This window comes from Sturnira hondurensis, unplaced genomic scaffold (genome assembly GCF_014824575.4).
Source record: "Sturnira hondurensis isolate 20B ecotype Veracruz unplaced genomic scaffold, ASM1482457v3 Scaffold0012803, whole genome shotgun sequence".
In the NCBI taxonomy this organism is placed as follows: domain Eukaryota; kingdom Metazoa; phylum Chordata; class Mammalia; order Chiroptera; family Phyllostomidae; genus Sturnira; species Sturnira hondurensis.
Genome location: NW_028085434.1, coordinates 27,804 through 37,708, shown reverse-complemented (window position 1 = coordinate 37,708; position 9,905 = coordinate 27,804). Strand labels below are relative to the sequence as shown.

At 39.4% G+C, this 9,905-nt stretch overlaps 1 pseudogene; it reads left to right on the top strand.

Moving 5' to 3' along the window:
- The first annotated feature begins 2,887 nt into the window (after nt 1-2,887).
- Nucleotides 2,888-3,846, top strand: LOC118997244 (olfactory receptor 10A3-like; annotated as a pseudogene).
- Nucleotides 3,847-9,905: the final 6,059 nt, after the last annotated feature.

Below are 9,905 nucleotides of genomic sequence, written 5' to 3'. Positions count from 1 at the left end.
CTGTAAGTGGTTTGCTTTCATGAATTGTCAATTCATAGAGGTTTATAGCTAGGGTGGGTGATATTCAGAAATACAGTAAAGTATTTACTGTATTTACTTTACTACAGTAAAGTTCTGCTGGTTTTCAGGAATTACTCCAAGACCAGAGGACTCTCTTCTAGTGCTAAGATGCCATTCATACTGTGATTTCAGCATGTCAGCTGTGTTTCTTATGCCTTCCTGTTTCCACTTAATGGCCTCTTCTTGACGTGTGACATCCTGTAATTATAGCTCTTCACCCTCTCTCTCCATTTGGAAGTCATTTTTCTCCTCTCTAAATTTCTATAGCAGTTGTTTCCTGTCTCATTTCTCATTCTCAAGTGCCAGGTTGTGGGCATTTTATTTTGTAGTTAAGAGGAGGACCTGAAGGTTCTGGGAGCAAGGCTGATAATATTTTGGCAGAGGCATGAGAGATATATTGGAGGATGTACAACAAATGGAGAAGCCAGTTAGAAGATCATTTAATAATGGAGGGAGGCCATGGGGGAGAATAGGGAGCAGTGAGCTGGAGTGATGTCAGTGGGGATGAAGTCACTGAGGCCAGAGGGACTCCAAGATTCTAAAGATCCTTGGTCCTGACAGCAAGTAGGATGCTGTGAACAGGGGAGAGTTGATTGGGGGACTGGGGAGAGGAAGGGGAGAGGAGTGAGGTGCACTGCTCAGAGAGGAGCTTGGGAAGGGCAGGTGGACTGGGAATATGATGGTCAGCTCTGCTTGGCACTGGCTGGTCCACCTGCCACCTGAAACTATTTCAGGGTTCATTCAGCATGGCTGTCATATGAATGGAAGGGAAGCCCTGTAGCTAGAAGATTTTTAGGAACCAATCAGAGGAATACCCATGCCAAAGGCAGAAGGGATTGCAGAGTCCTTTTCCTGTTTCCGATCCACAGGGGAACCTGAGTGCAGTGAGAGACAGACACTTGTCTTTGGGGTAGTGGCCGAGTGAATTGGGATGAGGGCCCAATTCCCCAGTGCAGTGGTACTTCCAATCCCATAAAGAGCCTCAAAGTTCTGCAGAAGTCGTGGATTAATTCTATAGCCTGCTCTTTCCCTGTGTTTAGTTTTTCTTCAGACATTACATTCCTTAAGGGCAGAGTCTGGGTTTTCTTAATTTTAATATTTACTCCTCCATCTACTCAATCAATATTGGTTTAGCAGCTACTGTGTCATTTATTATCTGTTTTAGGCACTGAGAATACAGGAAAGAAAAGGACCAAGTTTCTGTCTTCCTGGAGCTTACATTCCAGAAGGGAGACTTAGGAAACAAGCATAAAACCCAAACAAATATGGTTTATTAAATTTGGTGATGAATGTTATGGCAAAAAATAAACCAGGGAGATGGGAGTCAGAGAATGTTGTGGTAGGTTGCTGTTTTATGCCCTGTGGCCAGGGAAGACCTGTGTGTTGGTTTATGGTTCAAATGCATCCCTGAGGGTACACAGGCATCCACAAGGTAGGTGCTCCACCAGTGTTTATTGAATTACTAATGCTTCAATAAACTTCCTACTGTGTGTGTGTGAGAGAGAGAAAGGGGGAGAGAGAGGGAGAGACACAGACAGAAAGACAGAGAAAGAGAGAGGCGGGGGTGGGGGATGGAGACTGCTTAAATTACAGGGTCAGAATGACCAAAAATGGTATTTTCTATAGTTCTGAAAGCCATTTTATGGTCACAAAAATGAGCCATGGGGAAAAGAACTCTAACACTTGTAAGATAGGCAAATTTCAAGTAAATAGTCAGATCCACTCTAATTAGAAATCAGTACGCTTGATGCAATATACTTATGTTCCTCTGAGGTGAGTGCATCTAAACTTCAATCCCTTTGAATGTTTCTGTATTTGTGTAGGTGTACTATTCATATCAAATAAAATATTCATTTTAAATAATGTAATATAAGTGCATTTTGAACTTTGGAATTTATAATATATATTCATAAAAATTATGCTTTAATTTTGAATTATATTATAATATGTTTCTAAAATGTTTTTGATATCTGTTTACTGAAAAATTCTTAAAGAAATATACAATGAAATTGTATTCAGAGGTGTGCACATCAATGTAGTAGACAATTGAACCTAAATAACATAATGTGAATGTATGTTTTAAGAATAGAATTAATTTTCAACTTAATAAAAAAAGGTGGGGGGAAACATCTACTGGTTTTTTGGTGGTTTTTTTTTTTTGCAGTTTTATGACTCGATTTGAAAACCAGCAGTCACCTCTCTTCCACATTAACTGATTGTAGAAATTTTAAAGTGATGACAGGTAACCAGCATATCGAAGCTTGTTTGGTGAATCCTCATCTTTATAATGTTTTCTGGACAATTGCATCTGGATGTGGCCTGGGGCATCCCTTATTCCTTTGATTTGGACAGCTTTGTTGACCCTGGTGTTAGGGCACACAGCTGGAGTCCCCATACCCTTCGGGATCAAAGAAGATCAAAGAAGATTTCGGGATCTTCTTTGAGTACCTGAGGGACAGACTTCCTGAACCCACTCCATGGATGTGCTTGTGAATATTAAAAGTGTGTTCTCTGTTCACTACCCTTTTGGTGGCAGGTGGTCCCTGTTTCTTCTTGGCACCTCTGACTGAGGAGCCATTCTGCTGGGCCCAAGTTGGAAAGCTATCTGCGGTTATTTTTTACTTTTAAAATGAGGTTTGAGTAAAAATTTTTTACTTTTTCATTTGTATTTGAAAGATAAACTATTCAATATCCTAACCATTCTCCAAACTGCCAACTTGAAGAGCTGTCAAAATGAGTCATCATTTCATGTTCTGCCAAGATCTTCAGTCTCAAACTTTCCAAGAGGACTTCGTAATTAACATACAATGTCAACAGAAACACTGTGCACCCCACTACCAAAATGAAAAGGCAAAATCAAAGTTTAGTGGTTGAGTTCATCCTCTTGGGCTTTTCAAATTTTCCTGAACTCCAGGAGCAGCTCTTTGGGGTTTTCTTGGTTGTTTACCTGGTGACCCTGATAGGAAATGCCATGCTCATAGTCATCATCTCCCTGGAACAAAGCCTCAACGTTCCCATGTATTTGTTTAAACTGAACTTGTCTGTGGTGGATCTGAGTTTCAATGCAGTCATAATGCCTGAAATGCTGGTGGCTCTCTCCAGTGAGAAATGTACAATTACTCTTTCAGGATGTTTTGCACAAATGTATTTCCTTCTTCTTTTTGGTGGGACTGAATGTTTTCTCCTGGGGACAATGGCTTATGACAGATTTGCTGCCATCTGTTATCCTCTGAGCTATCCAATGATTATGAACAAAAGTGTTTTCATGAAATTAGTAATGTTCTCATGGGTCTAAGGAATCATGGTGGCTACTGTGCAGACATCATGGGTGTTTAGTTTTCCCTTCTGTGGCCCTCGTGAAATCAACCATCTCTTCTGTGAGACTCCCCCTGTGTTAGAGCTTGCATGTGCAGACATGTTTTGTTTGAAATCTATGCATTCACTGGCACCATTTTAGTTATCATGGTTCCTTTCTTTTTGATACTCTTGTCTTACATCAGAATCCTCTTTGCTAGCCTGAAGATGCCATCAACCACTGGGAGGCAGAAGGCTTTTTCCACCTGTGCCTCCCATCTCACGTCTGTTACCCTCTTCTATGGCACAGCCAGTATGAACTATTTACAACCCAAATCTGGCTACTCCCCAGAAACCAAGAAAGTGATGTCATTGGCTTACTCACTTCTTACGCCTCTGCTGAATCCACTGATCTACAGCTTGCAAAACAGTGTGATGAAAAGAGCTTTGATGAAGTTATGGTGAAGAAAAGTGGAATTACACACCCTCTGACTGTGCTGGGAAGTCATGAAATATTTATTTGGTCATTGTTTGACTGAACTCTTTTAAATTTAATACATGGTGGAAAAGTTTGTACTTCTTAACATGAATATGTTTAATTGGGTGAGTTTTTGGAGTCCAATAATATATTCCGGCTCCCTTTTGATCATGTCCTGTTGTCATTCATTTTTGCAGGGGTATATCAATTTTCAGAACATATAAAACAGTTACTTATCAGTTCCACTATTATGATCCTCCAGGTCATTACTGAATTGTTATCACTAAGAAGAAGCTCCAATAAACACCTAGTTTAAGATGTCCTCACGTACTGATGTTTTATTTCTGTATGATATGTTCCTCAAAGTTGGCCTGATGGGATGGAGTGTTTGTGCTCATACATTTTAATAGCTACTGTAGAATTGCTCTTGAAAATAATTGAAACTCCAGGTGGACCTAAAGGCCCTCCAAGAGGGTACAGTTTCAAGTTACCAACAAATTGAGGAGATTTTAATTTCTGGAGGGAAAACCTGTTCCATGAAAGGCTAAATTAGTGTAGTTATTTTGAGGAGACCACACTAGTTCTGTCCTGGACTCACACTGATTATTGTTCAAAACAGGACTTTTTTGGTATTTTTCCAAATACTCATCAGAATGTTGGTCAGCAGAGCACCACATGGAACTTCCTTGACGTCTCAGTTAATGGTGTTGGTGTATTTTTTTCAGGCAGAGACCACTCTTTGTCAAGACTTTTGTTAAATTTCCTTTGTAGGCCCCAAAATGCTATGATATTTTGCTTATGAAGATAGATGATTCATTATTTTATTATAGAAAACTAAGTGATTAAGTATTTGTGCATATTTTGCATGTCCTCCAATCATGTCATTAACTATCACATGGAAAGAAAGAAAGAATAATTTCTCACTTGAAACATTTCAAACATTTAATGTTTGCCTCCAATTTTGCATTGCTATTTATAAAGAGGGAGGGGCCCCTTTATTGAATCCATAACACATGAGCTTCTACTGCTCTCAGTGTCTGCTCCAGGGATGATAACAAAGGGATAAAACATTATTCCTACTGTCACTGAGTTGTGAAAAAAATTCTTTTAATTACCACTACCTTTGCCACAAATGAGAAGTAAAGTTGCAAAGCTGGTTGGGTTTGCACAAAAGGAAATGTCATTATCAAATGGTCAAAACCAGTTTGCGTAATATTTGAATGTCATATACTCTTTTCAATAGGGCATTGAACAGGCATTTGGAAGTTCTTTAATCAGATTCTGTCCCTTGGTATCCAGAAATGTCCTCATAGCCCTTATAGAGGGATCAATTAAATGAGGGCCATCGAGGGAAAAGCAACCTCCCAAAGCCTAAATCCCAAGACAGATACACAACTTTCATTTCAATTTTTGTTCTTTCTCTCATTTGTTTATTCTTTCATTGATTATACAAGTTTTGTTAGAGGTGACTTAACATGACTGTCCCTGGGGGAAATACAGTCTCTGTCCTTGAGGGATTCCAAGTTGGCAGATTGGAAGATCACTGATTTTGGGAGGTCACAGAGTCCAGCCACACCATACCTCTGTCTTCAGGTGAGGAACAGAAGCTGAACTGGCAAGGTTGTACAGGTGATGATTTCAAAGTCACAGTGGTTCTCCATTTAGCTGTGACTTTGACAAAAGTTGTAAGTAAATGTTTTGATTCTACACTAAAGGGCAGCAATTCTGGTGACACCAGCTTTAGCCTTATAGCAGCTAATAGGAAGAAAACCTGAAACCATGCTTTCCTGGCTTGGATGCTGACACAGAGATTTCCAACGACATGCAAGGTGGACAATAAAAGACTGCACTTTTAAAATGTGAAACTTATGATGTCTTCCTTGGCTAAAATCATATCAAAACACGCCCCTCTCCCCATATGATATGTTTTTCCCTGTTTTTCAGCTGATTAACGGTTATTCTCTCCTTAGACCTCCTTAAAGTGTCCTTTCCTTAAGGCAACCATTCTTGAACTCCTCAACTCTGTCTTCTTTTCTCAAATCTCCCTCTGAACTCTGTCCTTTCTTCATAGCCCTCTATTTAACTGTATATCTCACAGCAGTTGCCTGCTGGATATTTGAAAGCTCCAGGCTGCTTTGGGACACAGCTCGTTTGTTCCTTATGAGGTCCAGTGTGTCCCTGGGTGGGTTTTGTTGTGACTTAACCTTGTGTACAGTCCTGGTGTCCAGGAGTGGAGATGAAGATTCCTAATGTAGTAACTTTCATATAGTTTTTCTGCTCTTTATGGGCCACACGGGCCACTTCTGCAGTTTCAGAAGGTGCAGGGATTCTTGGGAGTGAAAAACCCATCCAGATTTCCCATCACATGTGTCAAGTCTTTAGATTTTCCTAACTCTGGCTTCAACCTGGCATAATAGAACTTCTTTGATTAAGCACTGAGTTATTTTTGAACCTCATTCATGGAACTCAAACTTCAGCTTTTTGTGCCTGGTCATTGTGAGAGATGAAGATGCTTGTGATCCACTGAACCATCCATTGGCTCTCACACTTCACTTTTACTGGTTCACTGATTGTACTCAGCTTGGTGGTTATCTATGTGCAGGGATCAGTGCAACACTATAATGACTATATAATTCTACTCTGCTTTGATTTATCAACCTTCATGCTTTCCTACCTTTTGATGCCCAAATTATGATACTGGCTAGTACATTTTCTGACACAGTTGCATCATTCTAAGTCTCCATTCCTGAAAGCTTGTATCACTAAATTGGTGGCCTAGTATGTCATCAGATTTTTAAAAATGTTCTGCATGTGATTAAGAAAGATGTGCTTTCTTCTGTGTTTTCACACAGTGTTCCTCATACATGTATTAGACTAAGTCACATTGTGAATATTTTGTTTTTCCTTACTGATTTATTTATTTCTTCTACCAGTTAAAGAGGCATGTTACAGTATGCCACTGTGATTGACACTCTTAAACTTCCCTGTGATTCAGTCAATAAACTATGAATATATTTTGAGCTATATTATTTAAAACTTCCAGGTTTAGAATTGTTCTATCTTCTTGGAGAATTGCACATTTTCTCTTCAATTGTTATTGAATTATAATATAATTATATAAATTTCCTTTTATGTAGCTATTATTTTTGAGTATCACTTTTCTTCTTATGTTTAGCCTTTCCATACCCTTATGATTTAGATGTATCTGCACTGAGCAGTGCTGTGGAGAAAGAATAAACCAGGACAGCAGTGATGTGGTTGGGGTTCAATTTTAAAGTGGTTAATTTGGGAGGATATCATGGGGAAGATGCACCTTGGGCAAAGGGACATAAGGGAGTTAGAGTTTTCTGAGAGTGCAGTCCATGTTTAGGGACAAAACAAAGGCAGTAGCTGTGAGATGAGAACATTGCTCGTGGGTGTGAGAAAGAGCAAAGCAGCTGCATGGCTGAATGGGAGTGAACAAGGTGGAAGTGTTGTGTCAAAGATGAGCCCAGAGAGCTGAGAGAGTAATGCAGTCAAAGATCTTTAATGTTCATTTTTTGACTTTGGCTTCAACAGTGAATTGGATAGGGTGCTATGGAAGTATTTTGAACTGGGGAAAGGAAGGAAGAAAGAAAGGAAGAAAGGAAGGAAGGAAGGAAGGAAGGAAGGAAGGATTTATCTGGAGATTATGGCAATTATCCAATGAGAGAAGGAAGTAATTTGGACCAGAAGGTTAGATTTAGTAAAAATGACAAACTTTTAGTCCTCACCTGAGAATGTTTTATTGATTTTACTTAAAAGAGATTTTACTTATTTATTTTTAGAGAGAGGGAAAAAGAGAGGGAGAGACATATCAATCAGTTGACCCTCTCACACACCCTGAGTGGGGACCAAACCAACAACTCTGGCATGTGCCTTGACTGGGAATCAAACTGGCAACCTTTCACATTGTAGAATGATGCTCAACCAAGTAAGCCATACCAGTCAGGGCTGTATTATTGATTTTAGAGACAGAGGAAGGGGATGAGGGAAGTTGGGAGAGAAAGGGAGAGAAATGTCCATTGTCTGCTTCCCATAAGGGCTCTGACTGGAGATAGAACCAGGAGCCTTTTGGTGTGCAGGACAATGCCCCAAACAACTGAGCCACCTGGCCCCAGCTAGGAAAGGTGAGGATTTTTAACACTGTATTTTGAAGATGGAGCCACATTTCTCACACGCTTTGGGAGAAAAAATGGACTCCTTGACTTTGGCCTGTGAAACTAGAAGCTTTAAGCTGCTGTTACCTTGGATGAGGAATACTGAAGGTGTAGCCAATTTTACAAAAGGAGCAAGAGTTCATTTGGACACGTTGATAAATAAAAATGGGTTTACTTAATTTAAAATGTATTCAATTAATTTAAAATGTATTTATTAGTAGTCTATATTTCCCTTCTGACTTCCTGTAAACATGAGAGATACTTGAAGACTACTTAAAAGTTTGAGACTTTAGCTTTCTTTTCAATATTTTGTTGCTGTTGTTCAGTTTTATTGCAAAGTATGCTGTGTATGATTGCCACGTATTTGAATTTATTAATATTTTCTTTCTGACAAGGACATAATCAATTTTTATCAACATTCCATAAATATTTTGGGAAAAGTAGAGAATTAGCAGCATAAAAAGTGTTGTTTCTTTCTTATATTTACTCTCTCATTATCATCTGTTAAATCAAAAAATTATTTTTTTATTTTTATTTAATTATTGTACAAGTACAGGTTTCTGTCTTTTACTCCCATCCCAGCCCACCCCTCATGCTCCCCACGTCCCTCCCATTTCTACGCCCCTTAGTCGTTGTCCATGTGTCCTTTATACTATTTCCTGTAATTCCTTCCCCTTTTTCCCCTAAAATTCCCTCTTCTCTCCCCTCTGGTTGCTCTCCCCATGTTCTCTATTTCAGTGTCTTTGTTTTTATTTTGCTTGCTTGTTTGTTTTGTTGCTTAGCTTCCTGTTAAAGGTGAGATCAAATGGTATTTTTATTTCAACACCTGGTTTATTTCACTCAGCATAATGCTTTCCAGTTCCATCCATGCTGTGGCAAAGGGTAGGAGCTCCTTCTTTCTTTCTGCAGCATAAAATTCCATTGTGTATATGTACCATAGTTTTTTGATCCATTCATTTACCGATGGGCACCTAGGTTACTTCCAGCTCTTGGGTATTGTAAAGTGTGCTGGTATGAACATTGGGATGCAGAGGTTCTTTTGGATTGGTGTTTCAGGGTTCTTAGGATATAATCCCAGCAGCGGAATTACTGGGTCAAAAGGCAGGTTGATTTTTAGTTTTCTGAGAAAATTCCATACTGTTTTCCATAATGGTTGTACCAGTGAACTAGGGTCCCCTTTTCCCCACAAGCTCTTCAACATTTGTTGTTTATTGCTTTCTTTATGATAGCCATTCTGACTGGTGTAAAGTGATATCTCCTTGTGGTTTTAATTTGCATCTCTGATAGCTAGCGATATTGAGCATCTTTTCATGTGTCTCTGGATCCTCTGTATGTCCTCCTTGGAGAAGTGTTTGTTCAAGTCCTTTTCCCACTTTTTAATTGGGTTAGTTGCCTTCTTAGAGTGAAGTCATGTAAGTTCTTTGTATATTTTGGAGATTAAACCTTTGTCTGAGACATCATTGGCAAATATGTTTTCCCACACAGTTGGTTGTCTTTTTATTTTAATACTGTAGCCACGCAGAAGCTTTTAATTTTGAGGAGATCCCAGTTGTTTATTTTATTTGACAGCTCTTTTAATGTGAATTTTGTACAGAGTACTGAAAGACCCCCAACTACTAAACCCCTATGCACTTTACTGTCTTCGTGAACATGGTTTTAGTATTTCATTGTCTATATTAGCATTCCAGGAGACTCCTGACTGGGCCTCCAGGCAAATAGCTTGCTTATATGTTTCAGTAACTTCGGTGAAGACCCACTAAGTCTTTGAGAAGAGGCAGCAACAGGAAGTTGGGATCCAAGACCCTTCCAACCCTCCCTCCACACATTGAGACACCCCAGAGTGAGAGAACAGTCTGGAAGGTGCCAGTCACTCAAGGCCTGATCCCACAACCCGG